At 36.9% G+C, this 13,372-nt stretch overlaps 1 protein-coding gene across 1 annotated transcript in view; it reads right to left on the reverse strand.

The window, feature by feature from the left end:
* Nucleotides 1-13,372, reverse strand: part of LOC100959456 (gamma-interferon-inducible protein 16-like) — a 46,297-nt gene that overhangs the window by 27,442 nt on the left and 5,483 nt on the right.

Consider the following 13,372-nt stretch of genomic DNA (forward strand, 5'->3'; position numbering starts at 1 on the left):
CTAGTTTCAGTCTTCTACAGGTCACCATCCAGTTAGCCCAGCACCATTTGTTAAATAGGGAATCTTTTCCCCACTCAATATTTTTAATTGGCTTGTCAAAGATTAGATAATGGTAGGTGGCTGGATTCATCTCTAGGCTCTGTATTCTGTTCCATACATCTACCTCTCTATTTTTGTGCCAGTACCATGCTGTTTTAATCACTATCAACTTATAGTATAGTCTGAGGTCTGGTAACATAATTCCTCCTACTTTGTTTTTGTTCCTGAGTAATGCTTTTGCTATTCAAGGTATTTTCTGATTCCATATAAAATGAAGTATTATTTTTTCTAGATCTTTAAAGTATGACAGTGGAGCTTTAATAGGGATTGCATTAAAATTAAATATTGCTTTGGGTAGTATTGACATTTTAACAATGTTGATTCTTTCCAACCATAAGCACGGTATGTTTTTCCATTTGTTAACATTGTCTGCTATTTCTTTTCTTAGAATTTCATAGTTCTCTTTATAGAGATCTTTCACGTCATTTGTTAGGTAAACTCCTAAATAAGTCATCTTCTTTGGCACTACTGTGAATGGGATAGAGTCCTTGACTGTTTTTTCAGCTTGGCTGCTGTTGGTATAGAAGGCTACTGATTTATGAGTGTTGATTTTGTAACCTGAGACGCTGCTATATTCCTTGATTACTTCTAAGAATTTAGTAGTCGAATCCCTGATATCTTCCAGATATACAATCATATCATCCGCAAAGAGTGAAAGTTTAATCTTTTCTGACCCTATATGGATACCTTTAACCGCTTTTTCTTCCCTGATTGTGATGGCTAAAACTTCCATTACAATGTTAAAGAGCAATGGAGACAGTGGGCAACCTTGCCTTGTTCCTGATCTGAGTGGAAATGATTTCAACTTAACTCCATTCAATACAGTATTGGCTGTGGGTTTGCTGTAAATGGCCTCTATCAGTTTAAGAACTGTCCCTTCTATACCAATTTTCTTAAGTGTTCTGATCATGAAGGGATGCTGGATATTATCAAATACTTTTCCTGCATCAATTGAGAGAATCATATGGTCTTTGTTTTTTAATTTGCTTATGTGATGAATTACATTTATAGATTTACGTATATTGAACCATCCTTGAGATCCCAGGATAAAACTCACTTGGTCATGGGGTATAATTTGTTTGATGTGTTGCTGGATTCTGTTTGTTAGGATTTTGTTGAATATTTTTGCATCAATATTTATTAGTGATATTGGTCTATAATTTTCTTTTCTTGTTGGCTCTTTTCCTGGTTTGGGGATCAGGGTGATGTTAGCTTCATAGAATGTGTTGGGTAGTATTCTGTCCTTTTCTATGTTTTGGAAAAGATTGAGTAGTACAGGTACTAGTTCCTCTTTAAAAGTTTAGTAGAATTCTGATGTGAAGCCGTCTGGTCCTGGGCTTTTCTTTTTAGGGAGAGATTTTGTATAGTTGATGCTATTTCAGAGCTTGATATAGGTCTGTTCAACATTTCAACTGCATTTTGGCTAAGTCTTGTGAGATGACGTGCTTCTAAGTATTGGTCGATTTCCTTCAAATTATCATATTTCTGGGAATAAAGTTTCTTGTAATATTCATTAAGGACTTTTTGAATTTCTAAACGGTCTGTTGTTATTTCATCTTTACCATTTCTGATTGACGAGATTAGAGACTATTCTTTTTTTTCTTGGTTAAGTTGGCCAAGGGTTTATCGATTTTGTTGATTTTTTCAAAAAACCAACTTTTTTATTTGTTGATCTGTTCTACAATCCTTTTGTTTTCAATCTCATTTAATTCTGCTCTAATTTTGGTTATTTCTTTTCTTCTACTGGATTTGGGATTGGAATGTTCTTCCTTTTCTAGTTGTTGAGATGTCCCATTAAGTTGTTAACTTCCTCTCTTTCCATTCTCTTGAGGAAGGCTTGCAATGCTATAAATTTCTCTCTTAGGACTGCCTTTGTGGTATCCCAGAGGTTCTGATAACTCGTATCTTTATTGTCATTTTGTTCTAAAAATTTGGTTTCCTTCTTGATCTTGTCTCTGACCCATCTATCATTCAGCATAAGGTTATTTAGCTTCCATGTTTTTGTATGAGGCTGCAGATTTCTGTTGTTGCTGATTTCAACTTTTATTCCATGATGGTCCAAGAAGATGCATGGAATAATTTCTATCCTTTAAATTTGCTGAGCTTAGATTTGTGGCCTAAGATGTGATCGATTTTGGAGTATGTTCCATGGATTGATGAGAAAAATGTGTATTCAGTTTTGTTAGGATGAAATGTTCTGTAGATGTTTGAAAAGTCCAGAAGTTGAATAGTTAAATTTAAATCTAAAATTTCTTTGCTAAGCTTCTTATTGGAGGATCTATACAACACTGCCAAAGGAGTGTTAAAATCTCTGACTATGATGGAGCTGGGGGAAATCAAGTTGCTCATGCCAGTTAGAATGTGCTTTATAAATTGAGGTGCATTCTGGTCGGGTGCATAGATATTGATAATTGAGATCTCATCATATTGAGTATTGCCCTTAACAAATATAAAGTGGCCTTCTTTATCCTTGGTTACTTTTGTTGGTTTAAAACCTATTGTATCTGTGAATGAAATTGCAACACCTGCTTTTTTCTGCTTTCCATTAGCCTGGAATATAGATCCCTTCACCCTGAGTCTACATTTGTCTTTTAAGGTAAGGTGAGATTCTTGTATACAACAAATGTCTGGTCTGAGTTTCTGTATCCAATCAGCCGATCTGTGCCTCTTTAGAGGACAATTTAAGCCATTCACATTGATCAAAATTATTGATAAGTCTGAGAAAATGTTAGGTATCGAGTTGTTCAAAAGTCCAGAGGGCATTTTTAATCCTTTCACCATCGTAGAAGTTGGAGTTTGATCAATAGTTTCTGAGTTAGTTTACTTTTGTGGTGGAGGATTTCCCTGGTCATTATGGAGAATAGGTCTGAGAATATCCTGGAGAGCTGGTTTAGTTATGGCAAATTTCTTCAATGCATGGATGTCATTAAAATATTTAATTTCTCCATCATAAATGAAACTCATTTTAGCTGGGTACAGGACCCTGGGCTGAACGTTATTTTGTTTTAAGACATTAAATGTCAATGACCACCTTCTTTCTGCCTGAAAGGTTTCGGCAGAGAGATCTGCAGTTATTCTAATATTTCCCCTTATAGGTTATGGTTTTCTTACGTCTCGCTTTTTTCAAAATTTTCTCTTTCATATTAACTTTAGTGAAGTTAATTACGATGTGTCTGGGGAATGTCTTATTCAGGTTGAGTTGTGCTGGGGTTCTGAAGCTGTCTGAAATCTGAATTTCAGGCTCTCTTGACATGTCTGGAAAGTTCTCTTTCATAATTTCATACAGAAGAGCCTCTGTGTTTTGCAAAGCAACTTCGTCACCTTCAAGGATTCCTATGAGGTGAATATTAGTTTTCTTTGAATTATTCCAGAGCTCTCTGAGAGAATGATCCGTTTTTGCTTTCCATTTCTGATTCTCCTTGGATGTTTGAACATATTCAGAAGTTTTGTCTTCTCCGTCTGAGATCCTTTCTTCTGCCTCTTGCATTCTGTTACCAAGAGATTCTACCATATTTTTCAGATCTTTGAAGGCTTCAATCTCTTGCCTTAATGTTTCATAATCTTTGGTGGTTTTGTCTTTGAATTCGTTAAATTCTTGAGTGAACTTTTGGAATGCTCCTTGAATTTCTATCTTTGCCTCTATTCTATTAATCTTATTTGCAATCCAAATTCTGAATTCAATTTCTGACATCTCAGTTATCTGTTTATATAGGGAATCTTCAGTTTCATCTGCCACATCCTTTCTTGGGGGCATTGACCTACTCTGGTTATTCATATTACCAGCCACATCCTTTCTTGAGGGAATTGATCTACTCTGGTTATTCATATTACCAGAGCTTTTCCACTGATTCTGCCCCATGATTATTTTACCCTGTTTGGCTTTTCCCCTTGAGGTTTGTCAAGGACCTGTACAGTGTTATGGCCTGAGAGACTGGTGACCTGCTTGGTGTGGTGGGGCTAATTGGCTCTGTCTTATTTTCAGCTGGTCTCTGTCCTACCCTAGTGGTTCAGTTTCTCTTGGTTGAAGTCTCAGCTGTGGAGAAATACCAGCAATTAAATCGCCTCACCCCCCATAAACAATAATTGGGCAAGGAAAATCAAACCTTCCCTCAACCATACACCCAGGATGCCCCTTTGAATAGTCCTGGGTGGTCTGCCCAGTTTAAGGCGTCCAAATCAGATGTCCCAGTCAGCACCCGTTTCAGGTGGAAAAGTTCAAATGTTTCCGACAGCTAGATAAGAGGGGTCTGCTCACAGCTTGGATATAACTTGCTCTAGAGCTCCATTAGGGCAAAGGGACCCACCCAGCAGATGGGTTAATCTGGGAAAGTTAATACCTCCTTTCCCACCTTGCACCCAGTCACTTGTAATCCCCCAGGTCTGTGACCCTATTCACTCCAGTAGGCAACTGCTCCCAGGGTTTACGACTACCAAAATCACCCGGAAATCTGCGTCTGGCAGGGGGGGCCTTGCGTTTTTAAATTAGGCTGTGAACATTCTCTTGATTCCAGCCACTCACCTTCTGTCCCGGCTAGATTCCTCTGCAAGTCAGAGGCTGCTAGTGCTGATGAGCAACTCAACCCTGGGCAGCAATTAGAGTTTACACTCAGGTATCAATCCCTGCCTCTGCCCACCCACTGCCTTGTCTCAGCATTCCCCTGAGGGCGAGGTGCTTGTTGGGAAATCAGAGTCCAGTCTGGCAGGGGAAGAATTTATGCTTTGAAAGTTGTGGCCGTTACAGTCTCACACCTTCTGTCCAGTCTAAATTCTTCTGCAAGTCAGAGGCTTTCTAGAGTTGGTGAAGAACTTAGCTCTGGGCCTGAAGCAAATTAGAGTTTGTAATCAGATGTCAATGCCAGCCTCTGCCTGCCCACAGCCTTTGTCTCAGCTATTCCCCTGAGGACTGGTGCTAATTGTCTCTTTACTTATGAAAGTTACCAAGTCCGTTTGTTCGGCCTGTGGCTGCTGTCAGGAACCTCTGGTTTCCCAGAGACAGGGCTTGCCTATCTGGAATGGCATCAGTTTGCAGCTCAGGATGCCACTGTTGTTGTATGGTTTCCTCCGAGCCAACTTTCTTCTCCTCACTCCTGTGCCATAGTCAGCACAGAGCAGCACCAGCCCTTTCTCCTCTACTTCTCTCAAGGAGATGCCCAAGAATCTGGACTCCATAGGTAACAAACCTTCAGACCTCAGGGTGGGTGGGTGGGGAATCCTCAGAGTTCAATGCTGCAGGTAGGGAATATATACAGTTTTATGCCTGGCAGGAGGGTGCCGTGGCATGCCAGCTGGAGTAGGAGGTCCAGTTTTTAGGAGGTCTCTCCCGTGGGATAGAATGGGAGCATGTTTGAACTCTGCTCACTTGTTTGCATGGAGTAAACTGCGAGCCCTTCTTGTGGGGGAGGGGACTCCCATCCGCTTGGTGGTGGATTTTGTACCTTTTGATTATATTTTGGGGGTCACAGCTCTCCTCAGGAAGGTTTAAATGCGCTCTTCAATCTTCTTTCTTGGCTCTGCTCCAAACCATCAGCTCCTTTGCTAAACTTCTGTCCTTTAAGCCTCCTTCTGGATGGGAGCTTCTGTAAAAAGCTAGCTGTAGTCTGCCATCTTGGCTCTGCCCCCCAAGTCTATTTTTTTTTAATCTTTTTTTCTTCTGTTGGTGTGTTTGTTAAATAATTGAAAGTACTTTTTGTACACTGATCTATGTCTAGCAATATTGATCAATTACTGCTTGTAACATTTTGTATACGATTTTGGATATTATACTTACATGATCAAAATTTCAAAAACATGAAAACAGAGAATAGATGAATGAAACATAATAAAAAAATCCAGAAATTAACCCAGTCATATGTTAACAATTGCTTTTTGACAAAGATTCAAAGGCAATAAGTAGAGAAATACAATATTTTTAACATATGTTGTTAGAAACATTCAATGCTTTTTATGTGAAAAAGCATTCTATAATCATGTGAAAATAAATCTTGTATCACATCTAGCTTCAGATACAAAAAAACTAAAACTAACTCATAGACCTAACTGTAAAGCCCAAGTTATAATGGTCCCAGTTGGAAGACATAGGAGAAAAATCTTGTAGTGTTGAGTTTGGTAAATATTTCCTAAATATGATCCCAAACACATGATAAATGAAAGAAGAAATTGAAAAAATTAGGCTTTATCTATTGTATACATGTGTCAAAAATTCTCAAAGTGTATTCTTGAAATATATGCAGTGTGTTTTTGTTATTTGTGCTTTAGTAAATAGTATATTTTAAGAATAATAGCAGGATATATTCTGTTCACTCAGAATTCCACAGGCATTGTATGCCATTTAAAGACAACCTTCCCAAGAGTAATGATCATCTTGCTTAAGAAGTTCTTATGTTTCATCCAAATCTGTTTTATTATTATGTAAATATTCTATTTTCTATTTTTTTGGTCAGGGCTGGGTTTGAACCTGCCACCTCCAGCATATGGGGCTGGCGTCCTACTCTTTTGAGCCACAGGCACCGCCCAATATTTTCTTTTTAAAAGGATGTTAACAACTCACCTTAGTATATGCTGAAGATAGAATCCTTTAGGTGTATAATCTTGCTATGTTTTGGATTTTATATGAGCTGATCCCAAAGTTGTGAGATGGGGAATAAATACAAGGAGATGCTGTTACTGATGGGCCTGGGTCACATCACTGATGAGGAGCTGGATAAGGTTGTTACTTGCTCTAGATGAGTTTAATATTTCTACAGACAAGCTAGAAATTACAAATAGGACAGAGGTAGCTAACTTGATCATTCAAAATGCTGGTGTGGTGTCTGCAGTGATGAAGACCATTTGTATTTTGCAAAAGTTGAATTGCATGCATGTGGCAAAAAGTCTTCAGGAAGAGAAGGAGAAAGATAATGTAGGAGGACTGCACCCACCCAGTGCCTCTCTCTGCTCAGTCTGGGCCTTTCCTTTCCTGACATCAGTGGGATAAGGCCCAAAGTGCATCTTTTTGGAATTTGTTTGCTAACTTAATACATCTGCTTTTTTGTCCTCTTCTAAGGAGAATTGCTCTTAGGAAGACTTTGTTACAAATTCCACAAATCCATTTCTGTATTTGTTTTCTATCTCCTGTTCTAGCCCTTAGGGCTACCACTTACCATTTATCATTTTTTCCCTTGTGTGTCTTTGCCCCCCGTTTATTTACAGTGAACATGGACAGAAAATTTCAATGTTAACTTCTCAAACCTGCATTTATACAGTGTGTATTGCTCTCACATTTTATCAAAGGCTTGAAGATAAGGCAGTGCAATTGTAGCACTGAACAGTGCTTGCTACCACTTACCATTTATCATTTTTTCCCTTGTGTGTCTTTGCCCCCAGTTTATTTACAGTGAACATGGACAGAAAATTTCAATGTTAACTTCTCAAACCTGCATTTATACAGTGTGTATTGCTCTCACATTTTATCAAAGGCTTGAAGATAAGGCAGTGCAACTGTAGCACTGAACAGTCATAAGCTGGGATGTTAGGCACTTTGGGTCTTCCTCACAGTTTGTACTTTCCCTTCCTTTCTCCAGCCCACTGAAGGCCCAGGCAACACTCTTTTCTTAAAGGGTTTCTTCTATTCACAGATACTCTCCTTCAAATTCAAATATTCTTTCTCCTTTTATTTCTTTCAACTGATGACAATATCAATTATCCACACATAAAAACTGTTTTTCATATAACTAGTGAATCACTGAATATCTCTGTCTGAAGTATTTTTTTTTTATATTCCTGAGTTTATTCCCTAAATACAATTTTCATATCCTTGCCTTATGTCTTTAGGTTCTAAAGTGGCCAACAGAGGAGGATCTCACATAAGGACTTCCCAAAAGGAGAGCCCACAAATATAACAATTTTAAAAACTTAATTTCAACTCTAGAAGCAAAAATTATGACATCTTTTGCACAATGTTTGCCTGTGTGTATGTGTAAACAACATGAGATCATAGTTTCCATCACAAGATTTTTAGGAAAGCTAAATGAGACTTTGCAGGTAGTAATATAAACCATAATGCTATATAGATATAAACTGGTAGGCTGGATCTAAGGAAATACATCTAACCTCCAAGGACAAAACATGACTCAGGGTGAAGGGTTGGAAATCAATATTTTGGGAAAAGGGAAATCAGAAAAAAGCAGAAATTGCCATTTCATTTGTAGATTCCTTGGTATTAAAACCAAGAAAAGTAAAGAAATACAAAGACGTACATTATATACTGGTCAAGGTAACAATATAACACAAAGACATTTCAATCCTACATATTATGCACCCAAATTAAATACTTTCAGGTATATAAAATGAACACTCACCCATATGAACAATATGACATCCTGTCAACCCCTGACAGAACTGGACAGATCCTCCAAGCAGAAATTAAACAAAGAAGCAATAGACTTAAAAATGACTTTAGAACAAATAAACTTAGCAGAAATATACAGAACAGTCCACCCCCAAAATAATGAATATACATTCTTCTGGTCAGCCCATGGATCATTCTCCAAAATTGATTGTACCTTTGTGGTGCTTTAGATGTTTTGATCATTGCTAGAAGGATCTTTTCAAATCCACAATTCTAGATGCAGAATTCTGCTGTTTTGTAGCATGTCTAGCACCATCTTTTAGGGTTCTTAATAAAATTCAGAAATATTCAAGAATCCATCAGGGCATTTCCAGTGAGTGGCTTCTTTGTACTTTTGCCAAAGATAAGGTGGTGGATCTTCAATAATATAATGTAATACTTTTATTTGTACTAATTTTCATCATTTCTACTGTATCCTTTCTACCATTAATCATTAGATTAATTCTATGAATTAGATAGCATTTAGTTATCTAATATATAAAATGCCCTCTTTTTTAGAGAAGACAATATTTCAGACAAATATAAATCAGAAGAAAGGAGGAGTCACAATCTTATTTTCAGATACAAGTGGATTGAAAGCAACTAGAGTTAAGAAAGACAAAGATGGTCATTTCATACTGGTCAAGGGAACCATACAAAAAGCGGACACTTCAATTCTAAATATTTATGCACCGAACTTAAATGCTCTAAGATTTATGAAACAGACCCTCTGTGATCTAAGGAATCTGATATCCCATAATACCATAATATCTGGAGAATTTAATAACCCTCTGACAGAACTGGACAGATCCTCTAGACAGAAACTGAACAAACATACAGGGATTTTAAAAGTGACCCCAGAACAATTGAGCTTAATAGACGTAACACAGAACACACCATCCAAAACCTAAGGAATACATATGTTCTTCTCTTCAGCCCATGGAATATACTCCAAATAGATAATATTCTAGGACATGAATCAAACTTCAACAAAATTAAAAAGTTGAAGTTATACCTTGTATCTTCTCAGACCGCAAGGCAATAAAATTGGAAATTAACTCTAACAAAAACTTCATCTCCACACAAAGGCATGAAAATTAAACAACTTTATGTTGAATTACAGTTGGGTGAAGGAAGAGATAAAGCAGGAAATTGTTAAAATTCTCAAATGTAACAACAATGAAGGTATAAGTTAGTAAAACCTGTGGGAGGGTGGTGCCTATGGCTCAAGGAGTAGGGCGCTAGCTCCATATACCACAGGTGGTGGGTTCAAACCCAGCCCAGGCCAAAAGCTGCCAAAAATAAAACAAAAACAAAAAAAACCTGTGGGATACTGCAAAAGCAGTTTTAAAGAGGGACATTTATCACATTAGATGTGGACATACAAAAAACAGAAAGAGAGCACATCAACAACATAATGACTCATCCTTAGGTAATGGAAAAGGAAGAGCAGTCCAATCCCAAACCTAGCATAAGAAAAGAAATAACCAAAATTAAATCACAAATAAAGAAAATTGCAAACAAAAGAATCATTCAAAAATTGATGAAACAAAATGTTGGTTCTTTGAAAAAATAAATAAAATTGATAAAACTTTGGTCAGTTTAACTCAAAACTAAAAAGTAAAATCTCTAATAACCTGAATCAGAAATGAAAAAGGAGAAATAACAACAGATATCATAATGATAAAAGAGATTATCTCTAACTAATTCAAGAAATTCTATGCCCAGAAATTGGACAATGTGGAGGAAATGGACCAATACCAGAAATCATACCATCTCCCCAGGCTTAACCAAGAAGAAATAGATCTCTTGAGCAGACCAATGTCAAGCACTGAGATTGATTGTGGAAACAATAAAAAAACTTTCAACAAAAATAAATCCTAGACCAGACAGCTTCACACCAGAATTCTGTCAAACCTTCAAACAAGAATTTATACTTACATGGCAGAAAGTATTCCAAAACATTGAGAAGGAAAGAATCTTCCTCAGCACCTTCTGTGAAGCAAACATCACCCTGAAACCAAAACCAGGAAATGACCCAACTAAAAAGAAGAACTACAGACCAATTCCACTAATGAAAATTGTAGCAAAAATACGCAATAAAATCTGACCCCATATAGCTAGCTATGCATTAAAAAAATTATATTTCATTATCAAGTAGGCTTTATCCCAGGGATACAAGGCTGGTTTAACACACACAAATCCATAAATGTAATTCACCATATCATTAGAAGCAAAAAAAAAAAAAAAAAAAGATCCTCTCAATAGATGCAGAAAAAGCATTTGATGAAATTCAGCATCTTTTTCTAACAAGAACACTTAAGAATATTGGCATAGTTGGCACATTTCTTAAACTAATTGAAGCCATCTATGACAAACCCACAATATCATAATGAGCAGAGTAAAACTGAAAGCTTTTCCACTTAGAACTGGAACCAGACAAGGCTAGCCCCTATTGCCACTAGTATTCAACATAGTGCTGGAAGTTCTAGCCAATATAATCAGGAAGAGAAGGTTATAAAGGGAATCCAAAGGGGAGCAGAGGAGGTTAAACTCTCCCTCTTTGCTGACAATACGCTATTTTAGAACCCTAAAGACTCAACCACAAGATTCCTGGAAATGATAAAAAAAAAAAAAAAAAAGCAATGTCTCAGGATATAAAACCAATGTCCACAAATCAGTAGCCTTTGTAGAAGCCAATAACAGCCAAGATGAGAAGCTAATCAAGGACACAATTCTTTTCACAGTAGCTTCACAAAAAATAAAATACCTAGGAATATATATAACAAAAGAGGTGAAGAACCTCTATAAAGAAAATTACGAACTCCTAAGAAAAGAAATTGCAGAGGACATTAATATGGGCTAGAGCACACCATGCTCTTGGCTGAGAAGAATCAACATTGTTAAAATGTTTATACTACCCAAAGCAATCTACAGATTCAATGCAATCCCATTAAAATACCAACATCATACTTTGAAGATTTGGAAAAAATAGTACTTCATTTTGTATGGAACCAGAATAAAACCCATATAGCCAAGACAATATTTAGTAATAAAAACAAAGCCAGAGGCATCACCCTACCAGACTTGAGGCCTATTACAAGTCCATGGTGACAAAAAAAGCATTGTATTGGCACAAAAATAGAGGCACAGACTTTTGGAACAAAATAGAAAACCAAAAGATGAAACCAATTTCTTATAGCTATATGATCTTTGATAAGCTCAATAAAAGCATACACTGGGGAAAAGAATCCCTATTTAACAAATGGTCCTGGGAGAACTGGATAACCACATGTAAAAGAGTGAATCTGGACCTGTACCTTTCACCACTTACCAAAATTGATTCAAGATGGATAAAAGATTTAAATCTGAGGCATGAGATGGTAAAAATACTGGAAGAAATTGTAGGAAAAACTCTTGAGGATATCAGCCTGGGGAGAAATTGTTTTTGAAGAAGCCTCCCATGGTAATTGCAGCAACAACAAAAATAAACAAATAGGACCAAATTAAACTGAAAAGCTTCTGCACAGTTTAGGAAACAACAATCAAAGCAAATAGACAACCTTCAGAAAGGGAAAAGATATTTGCATATACAAATCTGTCAAAGGCTTCATAACTAGATATACAGAGAACTCGAATTCATCAACAAAAAAAAGCTAATAATCCCATCTATCACTGATCACTGGGCAAAAGACATGAATAGAAACTTCTCTGAAGAAGAATGGTTAGCAAACATATGACAAAATGGCTCATCATCCCCAGTCATTAGAGAAATGCAAATCAAAACCACCCTGAGATATCACCTAACCCTAGTGAGAATAGCCCACATCACAAAGTCCCAAAGTTCCAGATGCTGGTGCAGATAGGGAGAAAGAAGAACACTTTTACACTGTTGGTGGTACTGCAAACTAATACAGCCTCTTTGGAAAGAAGTATGGTGAATCTTCAAAGTACTGAAATTGGACCTCCTATTTGACCACATAATCCTACCACTAGACATCTATCCAGAAGAAAAAAATCATTTTCTCAGAAAGACATTTGCACTAGATTGTTTATTGCAGCTCAATTTACTATTGCCAAGATGTGGAAACAACTTAAATGCCCACCAAACCAGGAATGGATTAACCAACTATGGTATATGTATACCATGGAATACTACTCAGCCATAAAAAATTATGGTGACTTTACATCTTTTGAATTAACCTGGATGGAGCTGAAACACATTCTTATTAAAGTATCACAAGAATGGAATATCAAATACTCAATGTACTCAATACTAATATGAAGGCAGAAGACAATCTAATTCACACCCGCATAGGAGAAAAATTCATTTAAATTCAAGTTGCATGAAGGGGGAATGATGGAGGGGGAGAGAAGAGGAAGAGGTTGGAGTGCTCCACTTAATGGGCACAAGTTAGGGGTGTATGGCACACCCAACTACAAGAGGGACTCTACCTAACAAATTCAAATATTGTGACCTAGCTGTACCCTCACATTGACCTGAAATTAAAAAAAAAAAAAGAGTAATGAGAGAAAGTAAATAAGGAATGCATATTTTAGAACAAGCAATTAGCAAATTCTAAAAAAAAAACACAGTAGAAATATAATTAGTGTGATTGTAATAACACAATCTCAGTAATGCTGAGATTTGCTCTCTCACACATGTAATTCCTGTGCTGTGCTGACTCTGTTAGTGGAACCCCCAGATCAAGGCAGTGTGAGAGATACCTTTTAAGGTGAGTTTCTCTATTCACTTCTGTGAAATGAATTGGTTTAAACTTATTGATGAGAGGACCTATGAAGGGAAAGGCTGGAAGGACTCATCTGTTCTGTAGTCCTGTGTTACTGGAAGCTTGCCAGAGAAAACAAATCTTTTTTTTTTTTTTTTTTTTTTTTTGAGACAGAGCC

Source organism: Otolemur garnettii, unplaced genomic scaffold (assembly GCF_000181295.1).
Source record: "Otolemur garnettii isolate 467f Iridium unplaced genomic scaffold, OtoGar3 scaffold00091, whole genome shotgun sequence".
Classification (NCBI taxonomy): Eukaryota; Metazoa; Chordata; class Mammalia; order Primates; family Galagidae; genus Otolemur; species Otolemur garnettii.